The 18,166-nt window shown below is 37.7% G+C and overlaps 1 protein-coding gene and 1 long non-coding RNA gene across 3 annotated transcripts in view; one reads left to right on the plus strand and one right to left on the minus strand.

Moving 5' to 3' along the window:
• The window catches only part of LOC117164823 (terminal nucleotidyltransferase 5C), a 169,945-nt gene that overhangs the window by 52,403 nt on the left and 99,376 nt on the right, over nt 1-18,166 (plus strand). The gene's annotated exons all lie outside the window — the stretch shown is intronic.
• Nucleotides 9,899-11,619, minus strand: LOC117164824 (uncharacterized). 2 transcript variants are annotated; one of them, XR_013059043.1, is made up of 3 exons: nt 11,232-11,619; nt 10,765-11,111; nt 9,899-10,671 (listed from the first exon to the last, which is right to left on the minus strand). It is a non-coding gene; the product is annotated as an uncharacterized LOC117164824 (long non-coding RNA). The 2 variants fall into 2 exon arrangements; XR_013059044.1 differs by having other exon boundaries at nt 9,899-10,134; nt 10,228-11,111; nt 11,232-11,617.

An 18,166-nucleotide genomic window follows, 5' to 3' on the forward strand; every position in this document is an offset into this window, starting at 1 on the left:
CCAGCGAGATCGTGCATGCGCCGAAACAGAGGTAAATAGAATTCACTCGTGACGACTCATAACACGTGACACCTTCCCGTAGGAAAAAATCGCGGCGAGAAAATTTAAGCGACGTCGTGTTACGATCGTGCGGTCCCTGACGTGCATTTTTGGTCACGGGCCGACGTACCGGTTGGAGGCTCTTCAAGATTCACGGCGCTCCAAGATTATGACGTGTAAATCGAGACGATACGAGACAGTCTATCGTATGTACTGTGGCCAATGATAAAGTAGTACCTACATGGACACTTATAATGTAAATTTGAAATTTCATTAGCACAGGCATTGAAAACTTGTAGCAACTATGACACTGCTTCAAGTGATTTTTATTTTTTCAAAGGCAAAATTCTTATTTTTCGTCATATTTCTCATACATTACTTCCGAGTGTGATAATTAATATTTTTAGATGGCTGGTCATTTTAAAACATTCCACTAGATTCTGTTCGTGTTAGATTTTATTAGTCTACTACATTCTATTTGATACGTTTTCTTCCTACGTACTTGTACCGCAGATTATTTTAACGTTGGCTGCAAGCTCATGCAGCTGGCTTCCTATTCTTTTTGCTTATTCAAACCGCAATAATAATTGGATTGAAAATTGGTTGGAAATAACTGCAAATTATCTAGCTATTTGTTCCTTGGAAAACAAAAGAAAAAACAAAAAAAAAAAAAAAAAGAAATGACGTTATCAAACGATGTTCGCGCTAATAAAGAGAGATTCTGTTTTGTCTATACAGGAAAATTTTTCCAAGGAATTGCGGCATCGAAAATTCTAGCACAACAAACTTTATCTTCTAACGCGGTTGAACCGCAACCTTATTTACAACTTTCGATAAGAAATTATATTTTCGGTGAAATCTTCGTAACATTTAACTTCATCGTTTGTCTGTCAACAAGTCTTGCTTTAGTTACTTAGAAATATCTACGGTTTACTCTACGGTCCAAACATAAACCTTATACTTGTCATAAAAAAATATTGATCATTTGATAGCTCCAAAAAGATGAAGAACCTATTGAAGCTACGTAATTTTTACAAACACCGTTAGATATTTACGATGTGTCTTTTCGTCGTCGTTTTTCTGTCGTGTAGATCCGAGCAAATTAAACCTCAGCAAGTACACCCTCTACGACTTTTTCTTTTAGAATTTCCATAAAACTATCGATTCCAAGTAAGCGTCGACAATCAGGGCCAATCGTAAAAAAAAACGATGATCGATGAATCGAGAATGACTCAGAAACGCATACGATCGTTCGGTAACCCAGCCGTTTAATTTATCACGACGAAGGACCATAGGTGAGCATGTTCGCGTGCGCAGTGACCAGCGAAAGTTGCAACTGTATTAGCAACAGGTGTGCAACAGCTCGCAGCCACGACAGGTAAATCGATATCTTCCACTGTCGCCCACTTCAGCTTCGTTTTCCCGCTTCTCCAGGTTCGTCTATTCTTATTCCTCTGCTTTTTCACCGCGACTCGATCAAACATTCCTGTTTAACCTTTCAATGACCAAAGAATTTCATCGGCCAATACATTCTACTTGAAGGTATTTAACCTGTCTACTCTTCGGGTCTTGTATTTTAGTAGATATATCCAGTAATCGTGAAGAGGACAGGTTTATTACAGTCTTTCTAGGAATATTCGTATTTATAATATTTAAATACAATTCCTCGCCGCAGTATATTCATAATAATTACATTTCTTCAGGACAGTCGCTGAATACAGTTGCGGAACAATCGTGCGTCGTGTATGGACTGCAGATATTTATGCATTTTGGGAAGATCTAAGAATTTCTAAAAGTCTACAAAATACACATAATATACAAGAATATATAAATCATCCAAAATAGAGTACTTATCGTGACATTAGAACGTAGATGAAACAAATTTCTATTTAAATTACGTCTCTTTAGGTGTATTCATAAAAGTATAAAATTGTATTAACATCCGCAGTCTATGATCCTAAAAATTTCTTTTTAACCAAAAATCAGACAATATTCGTGAAAGTGTAAGATGTTTGAAAAAGAACCGTAAAATCTCTAAATATTAGGCTGTCAACTAAGTGGTTGCGAATTTTGTCATTTGGTGGTATTGACAATCGCAATTACTTAGTTACCAAACCGATATATATGAAGATCATCGAGTGCAAGTGATTCTCGCGATACTTTTCAATAACGAAGATGAATGAAACACAAATTGTGTCACTTAGCAAGCAAAAATCCACTTCATTTTTTGTAAAGAATTCGCAAAGACAATTTTCTTGAGATTCGATTATGCTCTTGTTACTCTCTGTTATACTCTTGCTTCCTGGGTGATTGCTCCTTCGACATCAACACGGTAAAAAAGTATATTAGTCCGGAATATGGTTAAGATGGATAGTTATTACGACTCACACAACACCACAGAATAAATATATCTGTCGGGGAAACCGGGAATTAAACTCAAACGTTTACGTCGTTTTATCATCCGTTGAACCGGCATGAAAATGTTTTTACTCGCATAATCTACCGAAACCGTTTCCTGTGGCATTAACTTCCTTCCACTGTTCACGATTATCGTATTGAATAACTGAAAGTTTTAATTAGTCGGACTCGTGATTGTATTAAACGACGCCGACTTAATTGTCTGAATTGGTTGTACGGCTGGCATTAAACATTTCCATTCCCTGTCAGACGGATACAAAGGTCAGCTTATGGTGATTGCTAGTACTATTTCTCTTTCAATCGCTTCCTCTGGCTAACGTAAGACGCTCGATTAGATTCCATTAAAATTCGTATCCGTGAAAGATGAGATTTTCAGGACGTGGGTTGTAATACTTGGTTCGTAGAATATTCATGCGAATTATAAATATTTTCACAGATATTCGATAACGAAATTAAACAATGATATTTAATAATAAACGAAACTCGATCAAAGGTGTGTCTAGTTTTTTAACCGTCGCAAAATATAGTTCATCCTTGATAAATTATTTGCGTATTGTATTTATACTTTAATTGTTACTATTTTATTCTTATTTTTCTACATTTACGTGCGTTGTATAAAATGCAAATGTATAAAAATCCACGATCTAATAAGTAATTTGTTTTTTCTTAAAGTTGTGTCTGTATGACTAAGAACAATGGGTGCTCGTGCTTAGTCACTTGACAGATTTCTATTTTTAGAAAAATCCATGTTCATAAAATTCTAATCGAAACACTTCCGTCAGGAAATGTGTAATGATTCGCTTTGAATCCATCGTAGGAATGGTCACAGTAGTGGATCACCTACGAATATTTAATAGATTCACGTTTTCTTTCGTTCCTTTGTATCATGCTGATGTGCAAAGCTGAACACGCTTTATACGATTTTCAAGAATGTTCATATCGATTCAGGTACACAATTCATATTGTGTTACAAGCAATGCACCGAGTGACACTTAAAAGACAACACCGTACTCTAACGTTTATCCTTTGTACGCACGGTATCGTGCCAATCAATGTTGGGTTTCGATTACAAGCACGAATAGAGGCAAGATGTTAGACAACGATCGAACATCGTGTTTGCAGTTGCTATACAAGTACGGACTTGTGTATCTTTAGGCACAGTAGCGGTTTCTATCTGGTAACAAAGGATCCTTAGGTGCAAATCAACTTTTGGAAAATAACTCGATCCGTTCTGCCTTTCTTTAATCAGAACATTTTGTATTCAATTTTTCTACGAATTTCTCAAAGAATTTCAAGGAGAAATTGAAATTTCTTTGATGAAGCGAAACGTAGATTCGCAAGAGTGGAAACATCTCTTTGATGTTTTGCATGTAGACCCTGGCAATATCGAATTATTTATAAAAGGAAGAGTAATTCAGGATGAAATTTCCCCTTCAAAGACTATTTTAGCATTCCTGTCTATTTACTTTGAAAAGCGAAATCTTCATGCTGTTCTTTCTGTGCTCTAAATAATTTCGATTTAAACATTTATTACATTAATGGATAGGTTTCTTATCATTAAATAAAGTAATTAGCAAGAATCGAAATAATTTCTATCTCATAAATGGAAGCTACTCACGCTGCATACTTCAACCGACGATGAGACCCAATATTTCGGTCATACGCGAATCTTATTGAAATTTCCCAATTTTAAAAACGCTATGAATTTCCCGAGCAATCAAATTATCACCATATGCTCATACTAGAAAATTCACAGGCCGTTTTCATCATTTCCCGCCAATGACCAGTTAATTTTCGCTCGAAACGCAACTAACACGTTCCCCTAAGCTCCATACCGCTCCATCGACATTTCGTACGTCCGACTGCCAATTTTAGTTACAATCACGTGCAATGGGACCGCAATCGGCAACCTGCGTTGCATTACGCCACGTTTCGGTAGAATTCCAGCAATGTTCGCGCGTGGTTTTCAACGTAAAAGAGGGATATCCATTTCATCTTCCTGCGCTGCCCCACGTTTTTCCTTTCTTCCATGCGATCACTATCGTTCGGCCATGAGAACGCAAGAATCTCTTGTCGCCGGCATATTTATGGAGAACTGGTCGGGATTCCATGGAGAAACGCTCATACTTAACACAGTTGAGACGCTAGAGACACGCAAGAATTCGCTACTTCTATTAATTGTTCGATTGCTCGTTTTTTGCAATTGCTGGCTTTCTTCTTTTGCTCGTTGGTTGCTGTGACCAGAGTTTAAGGAAGTGCAGTCGAAGTGGAAAAATACGCGATTGCGGATATTTGTGCAAATTCGTATCTTTACGAAGGTACTGGAAGAAATGAAACTTGCAGAGAAACTTATTTCACCCTGTAAATGTTACAACGAATACTTTATTTCGTACGCTTCGCGTAACTTTGCATACTGTATGCGTCGTGCACGTTTTTGCATCTCTAGATTTTCTACAAACGCGTGAAGACTCTACCGATCTGTCGTTGCTGGAAAGAGATACGCACTCGATGCTTCTAATTTGTTGGGGAAACTTCGGTTATTTCATTTATATAATAGTTTCTTTTTACTTAAGATAACAATTCCCTTATCGAGATACATGGTTCTGCTTTTTGCTTATTATACACAATATCTAAAGTTCTTCTATCCTTCCTTTCCACTCCATCCATCTCTATCTCCTCTTTCTCACACTGTTTCTTATTTATCGTTTACGTTATTTCACGTTCTTTTCCCATATGTTGCAATGTATTTTCTTTTTGTTACAATTTACGTATATAATAGTTATTATACTAAAATACGATGTAGATATCATTTGTAATTGTCGTCGCGATAAAAATATATACTTTCATTAATATTAATAAATAATTCTGAAAAGTATAAAGTATTTTTATTAATTTATCGCGAAGAGGAAAAATAAAATATTACGCAAGTTAATTTGTAATTCTCAAATGAAGATAAAAATTCTGAAACAAAGAATAATAAAAGTGCGAAGTAATTGAGGCTATAACAATGATAAGAGATAACGAAGTTTCCAATAATATTTAATTAATTCATGCTATTTAAGCCAATATCGACGCTGTTATCAACTTCCAAGATCAAGATCCGTCTGACCCAAGTTAAATCATACCACTCGTACAACTGATGACATAAATACACGATGAACCTGCTTTACCTCTTGCGTTACGTATCCCAAGTGATATGATCTAAAAAACAAGAATCTGGAAGAGACTGCTTTCAAGGCTGCGACTAAGCCTGTGCGCCGAGTATTGGCTAAACTCGATCCGGTAGATCGTTGCCAGCGAATTTACCGTAAAATGTAAATCGTGTCAAACCATTTTTCAATCGGAACGTGATTGACCAGTTTACCACCGTAGAAAGTGAATTAACATTCAGGCGAGATCGGCCGCTGCAGATAGCATCGTTATTTTTAACGAGCGCAGGTTTCCAGTGAATAGTAGCTCCTTTGACTGGAGGAAAAGAAAAAAAGAAGGAAAAGAAAGAAAGAAAGAAAGAGTCGCTCTTAGAGACAAAAAACGACCAACTTCTGTTCTTGCTCTTGAAAAGTTTGAATAATTCCTTTCTTCTCGTTACATCATACTCCTCATATCTTCTCGTGTTACAGGCATAGAACTATATTTAAGAACTATTTCGGAGGGTGAAAAGCTCCTTCTTTCTTCTTTTTCTTTAGAATTTAATTATGCAATATCACAAAGGTGAAATTTTAATAAAATTATCAAAAAAGTACACGAAGAGATTCGATAAACGTGTCGACCAGTTCTCCCTGCTATTTTTGCCGCCAAACAAGTTAATCGAACACCGTTATTTTGTTGAAAAAATACTTCTATACTCACCGAGATATATTAGGTTGTCCGAAAAACGTTCTTCCGTTTTATAAGGAAATAATAGACGCACAATGTTTTTTGTTTTATATTAGTTTATCGAATTATGCACGAAGATAATAATAGAAATATAACGAAATGGATCATACTTAATTCAATAAAATAATATAAAACAGAAATTGTTGTTCGTCTATTATCACCTTATGAAACGAAAGAAACTTTTCGGACAACCTAATATAAAATAATTTCGAACACAGTTTCCATTTACTTGACAACTTGCTCCCCAAAAAATTGTCAAAGGCGACCCATGTTTTCGCTTAAGACGATCTAATCTTTTCGAACTAACTTTCATTTACCTACTTTTATATTATTTATCTGTTATGTGTCTTACTCGCAAACTCTCGTACCACAGCATGATTTATCTCTACATTGTAATTTTGCTCTCGAGCGTCGCAGATTTATCGCATTTTTCTTTTCCCTCGCTGTTCGTTGTTATTTCAGATTTCGTTGTTATTAACGTATATGTATGTAATTGTACTGTCGTTACGCAAGCGTCGCGCGGACATCTGTTTCGCGATAGCGGCGCGGCGGTTCGCTCGTTCAGAAAAACTCTCGTACAATTTCCTAACGATATCCGTGAAAATACCGCGTTTCTCGATCCTGGCCGCGACACACAGACTCACGCACACCGACCGCTCGCTTATCACCGATTAAATTCTTGCGAATAGTGTGCAGCAAGAGCATAATTGCGCAAGATTACGTCGGGTCGTGCTGCAACGCTCGCGGACCTTTATCTTACGCAACACGTCGTGAATTGTGTTTTCCAATTGAGATTTTAACCAATTTATTCTTTTCTTCTAATCAAACTTTCTAATTATCTTCCGGCGAATTAAAGACCGATGCATCGACTCGGCGGCCGATCGATCTGTCGATGCTTAGCTTCGATTATGAGACTCTGAGTAACCGTGAGCAATCGTTCGTTGTGTAACTTCGTGTCGGTAGAGCGAGGTACTTGCTGACATAGCGTTTGGTGGTGACGCCGATAACAATTGTTTCTGGGATTCGTTTGTCGTTTGTAATGTATTAGGTTGTCCGAAAAGTATCTTTCTTTTACAGACACGTCTTTTACAATAACGCATCTTTATACGAACATGAAACCTAATCTGACGGACGTTGTGATCTTTATCTTGATAAAACAAAACGGATCGTACGTAATTCGATAAAACAATATAAAACGGGAAACGTTGTGTATCCGATATTTCCTTATAAAACGAAAGAAACTTTTCGGACGACCTAATATTAAGGAGACCGCAGGAACGATGCAACGTTCGATACAATTAGAAACGTTTAATATATCTGTTAATAGATTTTTATAGTTTCCTAAAGTTTCTTTAGTTTCCTTATAGTTTCCTAAAGATTTCGTATTCGGCTTTCGAATACAACTGGTCGCTAGACATTCTGTTTTATTTTCAAAGGATTGGCCCATCGCTATGAAACGGAATCTAAAAAACAATACTAAAGGAAAAGATGTCAAATTTCAGAATGCTTCACAAAATATCTCTAATCTAATCAAGTTTCCCATTGTAATCAATTTCGTCGTATGAAGATGTTCTCTCTAACTTCAGACCCTCGGACGATACAACCCGAAACGAATTATCCGAACTCTCCTCGAAAAAGAATACGCGAATAACCAGCACTTCAACTTCCACCTTCAAGCCACAATTTTCACCGTGAATAGCGATTACATCGGCTAGAAACTTCGGCTCAGATCATACACGGTTCGCATGAAATTATCAGAATCCTCGTTTGAAAAGAATTCAATGTGCGCTGTAACCTGCACTTTTAAACCACGATTTTCCCCGTGAATCACGATCACAATTACGTGTTTAAAATCAACTTCTCCCCTGTACTTTCTCCAAGCACACGATCGATCTGTCCTAGTCGATGCATACACGTATTTATGCAAAGAGAGAGATCAGGTTATGGACAACGAGGATATGGCTGGTGGGTGCATAGATAAAAGTGTCTTTGTTACGATCGAACGAAGGAGGAGAAACGGCGTAGATCCCACGATGGCGAAACACGCTCGATCAACTATAACGCGGGTCATTGATTTAGCCGGTCTCGCACCTATATCCGCGTAGCCGCGCGCTACTGTGGTTATGCATTATGCAAAACTTTTTTTTCCAACCTGCAGTGACTTTAGTCGCTGGGTGAACAAAGAAAAAAGCTACAATCTCTTTGGTTTCCTCCCTCTCTCCCTCTCTCTCTCTCTGTATGTTCTTTGTATGTATATGTTGGCGTGCGTTGCGAACAGCATTGTCCATTTGTTCTCCGATTACCTGAAAATCGTGTCACGTAGGGCATAGGGCGTAGAGGACACCTTAGGCCTTTCAATTCGATCGCATCGCGAAAAGCGTAAACCGTGAGTAATTACGTACCATCGCGAATCCGACTGGAACGTGATTTATCGGTGATTTGTAGGCGGCGTTCGTTGCTACCGTTGTATATCATTGGTAAATGGTCCGGAAACGTCGGACTTTAATCAAAAGTGCGTCCTTGTAATTGCTCGTAGTAATTTATTGGTACACAGAGGGCAGGGAAGTGTGGGATCTTGGAAATTTTAAATTGTTGTGTAGAAAATGGACAGGAATGGATCGTAGCGTGGGAAGTTACGCTTTTGGTCGATTTTTCTCCCGAATTTGGTTATATTCCTTCGAGTTTTACGTAGAGATGGAAGAAAAATCTACGATAGAGATATAATAATAATTTAGCAGGACATAGTAATTTACTTCGGAGTATAATGATTTTTAGTTTTTGTCAATAATAATAGGTCACGATTTACCAATATTACGATACAAAAAAATCGGTAAAATTTCCGATGAGAATTGAACAGATACGAAAAGGACACGACGCTAATCTGCGGATAATCGGGTGGCGGATTAATTCGATTCAATGGCGGAAAATTCGATCGACCGGTGTCGACACCACCTAACAGCTGTTAGCTTTCAGCTGTTCGACAGCATTAAAACCGAAGGATTTCTTTGATCGTGCAATTAAACACTGGTCGGTTGGCGGACGTGTTCGCGGGCGCGTTGTTGCGCGCAAGAAACCGCGACGCATATTGTGTTACAATTTCAAGCGATTCGCTTGATGAAAGGGATCGGTTTTTCGTATTATTAGAGGCTCGCTCGCGGCTTTGATCGATAACCCGATGGCCTTGAATAGACACCGGACTTTTCTAACGAAGTAAAAGTTGACTGCGGTGAGACCGGCTTCGTAAGGATTTTAAGAGATTGCACGTCGCCGAAGGCATGTTCGATCGTACATATTTATTCGTGCACGATCAATCGGAATACTTTCTAATATCTATCTACTTTGCCATTAAATCGTCGGTTAATTGAAAAAATCAATGTACGCGTGTCCTTCTTCATTATACAAAAACTTCGCGATCTTGTGTTTAAAAAAGAAATGGAAAAAAGAGATTTTCGATGTACTTTTACATATTCATAGAACGTTCGTTTACAGTTTAATGAGTTGCTGAAAAATTAAAATGATAATGTTACTCGTTTGTTAACTTCGTCTAAAAAAGAGGAGAAAAGGGATTAAAACGTATTTTTGCATTTTTATAGGATATTTTTAATTTGACGTTTACAGCGCAATATATTGTTAATTTAGTACGTTCAAGTTGAAGAAGCTATAGGTCTGGCCAAAATCAATTAATTCCTCAAGGCCGCCGAGCACCGAGCATCCTTCACCGCATCTACGGGTTTCAGATATCACTTTCCATATTTTCTTCTATATTTTCCATGTTTCCCAAAATCAACGTCAAAACCACATCTACAAATGTAGAAACAATCCATCGAATTACATACAACTCTATAAGAAACTTCAACTTCGGTTCTATCGCCATCCAATGTGATGTATGATCACCATATGCGAGGGAGGCAATCGTTCATTGGCGAAAACGCTCGACTCATTTGGTTAAGAGATGGAAACTTGTTCCAAGAGGTACCATGGAAATACCCTGGAAAGCGAGCAGCAATCTCGCTCCGCCCTGCACTCCGGCCGCGATACATCCAAGGCCGCTCGAGGCCGATCGAGTGGCTCGAATTCGTCGATTCGCGGGTGCGGCAGACAGAAGGCACTCTTTCACTCTCTATCTGTCTTCTTTTAACCTACGTACGACCATTCGCCTTCTCGCTCGTTACTCGTTCTCTCAGTCGCTGGCCTAGCGTCTAGTCTCTGTCCGGCAACCCTCGCTTTCTCTGTCTCTTCGTTTCTCTCTTACACCCGCTTATTCGATAATACTTGCTCTCTTTGTCGCTCGTGTATACACTTGTAGTATTCTGGCCACATCCTCTCTCTCCTACGCGTCTGTGTTACATTTAGTCTTAGTAGTGTGTTTAGTTGGTTCCATATACCTTTTATTTCGTTCGCTTGCTTTCTTTTTTCGTTTGTTTGACTTACCGATCTTTATATCCCTCCTTTTTGGTGTTGTTGCTCTATCAAGAAACCATATTGAGAATTTTTGAATAGAACGCGTGAAGGGTATTTAAGGTTAGGAACTTGTGAAAGGTTAACAGTTGTTTCCAAGAGATACTACAAGTTTTTGTTTCGTTGCAGATACCGCGAATAACGCGACTTATTAACTTATACATCGGTATATTACACATTGCGGAGTATATTCGCATAGGCAGATGTAACGACATCGATCACTATGGACATAACCCAGGGAAAGGTCTAAAACTTTCACAGCTATCTACTTCCTAAAACATAGTCACACCGCTTCTTTCCCAGATGTTTACGTAATATCCCTAAAAGCATACCATCCTTACCTTTCAACGCTCAGATCAAACCCACGAAACTCGCTTAAAATCGAATCAATTAACCCCAACAATTTCCGCCATACGTGCTGTCACTTTCGAAATACATACCTTTGATGAAATCGAAGACACGTATCGATCATTTCGATCGCTATTTCTCTAACATACGGTCGATCAATTACCTCATTGGCTGTTTTACATAATACACATATACTTGGAAACTATTTACCATTTTACGAGGAAACGTGGGATCGTTCGGCTAGCTTTTCGAATTATTTCGACGAAAAAGAATGCAACCGAGTATATAATTATTTTTACACAAATATCCCGAACTATTCGAGTAATTCCTAACTGTTGCTCTCTGTCTCTGTCGGATGCTTGGTGCGGCGCACCGAGCGCGAACGTCCTTGACGGTCGCCGTGGCGACTGCGCAACACAGAACAGCGCAGCGTTGCGCGTCGTTGCGCTTGCGCGCACTCGATGCACTCGCCCCACCCCCATCCCATCGCCTCTGTGACAAGCCGCCCCCCACCACGCGGTCCACCTTTACCGTCACGAGCAACCCCACTTTTCTCTCTAACTATATATCACGGTTGCCGCATATTACGTCATCGACACCTTCACTTTGCCCATGCTCGGAGCGCACGATGCTCTGCCACTCGTTGCTCTTTCGTTGCGCTCGTACGTTGCCCGCACACGTCCTCTCGCAGCATATTGTTGCTGCTCCTGTCCAGCATCCTTCGATCTCGTTCCATCTCGTCTTTCGATTACGTTCTTTTACTTGTTCTTTTTTTATTTTGCGTAAACATGGGTATAGATCGTAATGGAAGGGGAAAAATTGCTAGGCAACTGACAGTAAGGGAAGTACATTTTTCAGGAAATACATTGTGGTAGTTACTCGATGATTTAATAATGAACAAATCTTTCTCGTTCGAGCTCGCCGAGCACGGTGCTGTGCCACTCGTTGTTCTTTCGTTGCGCTCATACGTTTCCTGCACACGTCCTCTCGCAGCATATTGTTGCTGCACCTGCACAATATTCTTCAGTGTCGTTCTATGTTATATTTCCATTACACTTTTTTTACTTTCTTTCCTTTTGCCACCTTTTTTTCGTTTTGAATAAAGATGGATGTAGATTGTAATTGAAGACAGAATTGCTGAAAAAATGACACAACTAAGGGAAGTACATTTCTTTGATGATGACGGTGATTTGATCATTATACTTGATGCGTTCATAATAAACAAATTTTGTCTTTTATGATTTTACTGATATTCTTTGGATTTTGAGAGTGTGAGTGTTGCATTCTTCTTGTTCTGTAATATGATTGACGCTCGTATCGGAGCAAATACTTCATTTTTAGAGACAATATTATAGATATCTCGAAATTGATGATTTTTAACACATGTCACTGACCTAGTTGTTTTTATAGAAATTATTATGTATTACGAAGTACATATATACGTGGATATTTCTTTCACATTTTTATTCAAAATTGTACTTCAAATTTTCCAGAAGCACCTAAGATAAAAATCAAGTTCACGTTGATCGATTACTTTTTAAAGAGTATTATTCGATATTTTACAATAATGTACCTGTTCATATCATTCTATATATCATTCATTTCGTAACAAAAACGATGTACAAATTCCACCTCCAAATACATATTTTTAAAAATGTATCAAAATTATATCGCATCGCGCGCAGATAAAAGTTGTTTGCTTGAAAAAAATTTTTCCACTACGGACCAATAAAAGATCCTCGAGCCACCAACAAACATGAACAACCACGCACGCGAAGCGCAAACATTCGAGATTCATCGTATTGTGTCTTGACAACTTCCTTTTTCTCTTCATCGCGAAGAGGATGATGAGGACGCAGCTTTGACTCGTTCATGGTAGATACTGGAACGACCGGTTTTTCCAGAAATTCACGTGAACAATTCGGACGATTAACATACAGATATACTTATGTTCGTTAGTCAGTGAGCAACGTTAGGTGGACGCGATGCGATATCTTCAAGTTAATCAGTCAGCCGGTCGAAAATTCAAATGAAGTCTGGGAAGTGATCTTCCCTGAAACCGAGAAACCGGACCGTATCCGGATTAAAAATACCTTTTTCTTTCGAGTCAATAAGAATACGACTTACATCGATCGGCCAAGATTAGGTGATTTATGGATCACACAACATATACACGTAATATTTTTATAGGTGTTATGCACTCGTTCGAATAAAGTTACAAATTGCTAAAGAAATTAGAATTTTATAAATTCTTCCTCGCTTACAAAATGTTACCTGACTATCCTATCTGACAAAAAATTAGACGGTTGTAAAACAGAAATTTCTAGCCTACAATTTGTAATCTAATTTACTAATATCGTTAGTTGGCAAATTATTGTGCAAGTGTCTTATTTTCATGAAGTATGCGACTCGTAAACTTGCTTTATCGAGCTTTTAGCGATAAACCAATGGTCCATATCTTTATTAAGATTATTTTTACCCTTCGAGTCAGAATGATACATATTAATGATACATATTAAAAATAAACATTTTGAACGATGTTAAAGATTGCGAATAAACACGTAATGAAATTCATTTCTCTCTTTCGTTGTCCTCTTTTTTGTCTACCTACTGTTGTCCAGTTGCAAAAGATAATGAGCAATTTGAAACGCGCGAATTCTTACACGAGCATCGATGAATGACACGGGTTGACAATGTAGCGCATCCTAGAATAGATAAACCGCGGCTTCCATTTAAAAGCACCACAGACCAATACTATGACGTGAAAGTAACGATCTGATGCAGAGTCAATAACCTGCGATAACTGTTTGACCTAAAAGTGTCTTTGGAACTTCGTCGATGCATCTTTTTTCATTCCCTTTGCATCGGCGTCGAAAGCTCTGCGATTTGTATGGCGGTTCGGCGTGTTTCATCTGCTCTGACCACATGATTATTTAATCGACGCCAATTTCCGTTCGATTACGGTCCTTTTATCAAATATCTAGCGTCTTTTCTATACACGTACGTACGTATTTGTGAATTTGAATTCTCTTGTGGTTTTTTTATACGCAGCTGAATTTTGACAAGCAATGAGTTTTAGATTATATCGGCTTTTGCCGTAGAAACGATTTTTACAGTTTTACAATTTTACGGTTTTATTATCAAACTTGTGTTACTTGCTACCTAATGATTGACAAATCTTTGCTGGAAATATTAAATTCAATCAATTAACGAATTTTCACAGATCATAAGTTTCAGGTAATAAACTCCTGTCGTACGGAATTTTCGTAACTTTATAGAGTTACTTGTTACTTGCTACGCAAGAGAAAGAATTAACGTGGACAGTAAAATGTCGCGACTTGTCAGTCTTAATCGACTCTTTGTCCAGCATAGCAAGTAACGAGTTTGGTAATAAAACAACAGTAACAGAAGTTTATAACTTATAAATTATGACTTTTATCATGCAAAAGGTTCCCCAGCGGTGACCATTATTTCTTTCGCCAGTGTGTGCGTTCAAACTTTCCCTTGTCACGTTTGGGCGACAAGGCGTGTAACAATATGCATTTAATAATCGAAAGAAACGGGGGAAGAATTACCTTGTTGACGTTAATAAACCATTAGCATATTTATAAGCGAGAAGCATTTAATTCGATCTTTTTTTAAACCCGCACTTAAAGTCCATATTCATAAAATTATACCTCCTTGGAATAATGTAGAGCAAAGTTCGAGCTTTAAAATATAAGTGGAAAGTTCTGTAAACTCTAAAACGACATATTTTCTCTTGGTGTTCAGTTCAGAGCACGTTGATTTCTCGTTAATTCTACCATTATTTACATTGTTATTAACTATAGGAATTAGCAGATTGTAAATTTGAATTATTTGTTAAAGAAATTTAACGATATTTTTTTTTTTTTTTTAAATAACGTTTATTAGACCAAGATGCATTTTAATGCATTTGGGCATTCACAATAAACTATAAATTTTGATAAGATGTGTTAGGTAAAAGTACCGATACGCGAAGGTACGACGTAGCCATACTATATTATGTGTTGGCTTTTTAGATTTTTTGTTTTAATATATTCTTTGCATTTAAGCCGCTGGGGGAGCGGAGCTTTTATGTGATTTTGTTTTTATTTGTTTTTTCTGTCCTGAAAACAGAAATTTAACGATAACGAAGTACAGGATGACATCAGTGTAATTGTTGATTTTTCTTAGAATTTAATCTCGAAATTAAGATTAATAATTTGTGGAAGACACAATGTTTGTATTGAAGTAATATTATGTGATATTTATTGAACAAAAATTACAAGAAATATAAGTGAGCGTTGTGGGATGTTGAATGTTATTCTCAGGCTGACTGACTTAGTGACCTGACCCATGGCCCTTGAAAAGATTTGAACCCCCACTCTCTATGCGGTAAAGAGTGTGACCTGAGCAGATGGCTGTGTGGCATCACGTGCCATGGAACCTTCTAGCAGCTTTTCGATACAAAGCCCTACGCCGTCTAGGCACAACACCGACGTGCCCAATGTTCCATCCATTCGCTTCTTCCGCCGAATTCTCGGAAAAGCATTCTCGCCAGCTGCCACGGTACATACAACGAACGTACGCTAGTGGGGATATCGCTGGACAACGAAGGGAAGAATCCGTTAATTTTAAATATCATCAATATCAACAATTTTAAATATCATTGCTTGAAATAATGCGAGTAGTCTTTGAGTGTCAATGAAAAGGAGGATTCTTTACTTTCTATCTCACTGATAGTTTGAAAAAAAATTTTTTAGAGTACAAAAATGTTTCATTATACATATGTATATACAGCGACTACAAAAAAATATTTGCACATAATCCTATTTTCCAATGTAGCGTTTTTTTTTTTTATCAGGTTCTACATTTCATTTTCGTAATATCAAATTTTGGTCATACGGAAGCAGTGCTAAATGATACGTAATTTAATATACTTGGATCTAATTAATTAGTATATAAATTCTATAATAAATACAGCGATGTGCAAATACCTTTTGTGTCCGCTGTAATGAAACACAGCAGTGCATATCTCCGCGTTACGTCTTTTCTTTCTTTCGTTCTTTCTCTTTTGTCTTTTTATTTCATCACAATGCGACAAAGAAATCGCTGGCAACACACGTATTTAGGTTCTAGCTCTAATACATGGCCACTGATATCGCGTACGTTTATTTGCGTGAATATTACGAAAATAGCATGCATTACGCGAAAAAGGAAAATACGGAGTGTTACGCCGAGAATTCGAGAATGTTCGCTAATCCCGTTACCGCCGGTCCAATTCCTATGCCTGTAACATTCTTCGACAACGAATATACAGAGTAACGCCGATAGTAATAGATTGTTCAGAAAATTCATAGTGAAAATTAAGAAAGGTTTAATTAGAGTTAGGCTTTTTGCCATTTAGAATACAAAGAGTCTTTTTTTGGAAAAATTGTTCGCCTTTTTCGATAATGAATTAGCCTCAAATAGATTCAAATAGCTTTTACAGGCTTCTAGAGTATTTGATTTCTTGTCTATAACGTTCGAGTAAGTTCTTCAAAGACCATAACTACAGCTATCTACTATATTCGATATATGCGACAGAAAATATTTTTGTGAGCCACTGTAGATAATTTTTATCACATATTTTTCTTGTCACATAAATTTCCCAATATTTTTATGATCTCCTAGTGGCTTTTAAAATTTAACTTATTTTATTAAATGACAGTACAAAAGATACTTATGAACGGAATTGCTTTTGCAGTAAATATCTTCGTTCCAACTATTTAGTCCAAAAAATGTGAGATTTCAAAATATTTTATATTTGACATGCACAACAGTTTCCTATGGCGAACATTATAATACTTTCGTCAGCCAGTGTCTATATCGGGGACGTCGTCTCTTCTGTTACATTGCGCCTTAATTGCATTAATTATTGTCTTCCTTTTTCCGCGTCGCCCAGTTGAATTTCTATATATACACGAACCGTATTAACAACGGCGGAAGCGATGGAAAGACCAGCTGTTAGAAAATTCCTGGCCAGAGTAGAATCGAGCGGAAAACTAGGACAACAACTCTTCAAAAGTTTCATCGTCGATGTGGAAATATTCAGCTGATTGTAGAACGATCGGATCCCGCGCTCTGTCGTATGCTATAGTCGCCTATAGCATACCTGGCTGCTTCTAGAAGTCGATGGAAACGTTTAAAATACGTAAAATACATTTTCGCCGACGAGAAAAATAACGCCGGCCAGATGCATGTGTTTGTTTTATCGCTTGAAATCGCCGGTGTTATTACGTAACCGCGACGACAACCACGTTTAGATAAGAACTATGCAATATAAAAATCGCTCGTACACGATTACAGCGCACAACGCTCTTAGTTGTACAGATTAGTGTCGAATTGAAAGACCTGTGCCATTGTGATATTCTATTTTCCTATCCAGTTTAATAGCCGATCTTCGTCCTTGAATACTTGATTTGATTGTAATTATACGTAAAATTCCTTCACTTTTATTATCATTTCAATATATGAGTTTTCATACATTACAAAGTGTACAAGTAAAAGATTGAACATTACTCGGAAATAATTGTAACATTGAAAACGTAAGATTTACGACAGTAAAACGAGTCAGAAGGAAGGATTCTATCTTGTATCATTTACATGTAAGAGTTTCAAATAACTTGGATCAACTGCGCTTGATCCTAATCTAAATTCATTTTTTATCAGACGAGTGAAAAGTTGAGGATTCATCACAAATAATTACTGCAATTTAGGACGCGTAATACTCGCAGTGATAGAACGTTGAGAACAAGTGTCGTTCAGCAAAAAGCCTCAGGTATTCTTGATATGAAATTTTGCGCGGTTTGGCAAATTTAAAAATAAAGCTTGTGTAAAGTGTTGGTACGCCGGCCGGCGTTCTTCGGGCATTTTATTACGCACGTAACGCGTGTGTGCATACATACGTCAAAATCGAAGTGGAATCGTGACTCAGGAGCGCGTGGAAGCGCTGCTTCGAAGGGAAGATTGGCGGCGCAGATGACGT

The sequence above is a fragment of the Bombus vancouverensis genome, chromosome 8 (genome assembly GCF_051014615.1).
Source record: "Bombus vancouverensis nearcticus chromosome 8, iyBomVanc1_principal, whole genome shotgun sequence".
Classification (NCBI taxonomy): domain Eukaryota; kingdom Metazoa; phylum Arthropoda; class Insecta; order Hymenoptera; family Apidae; genus Bombus; species Bombus vancouverensis.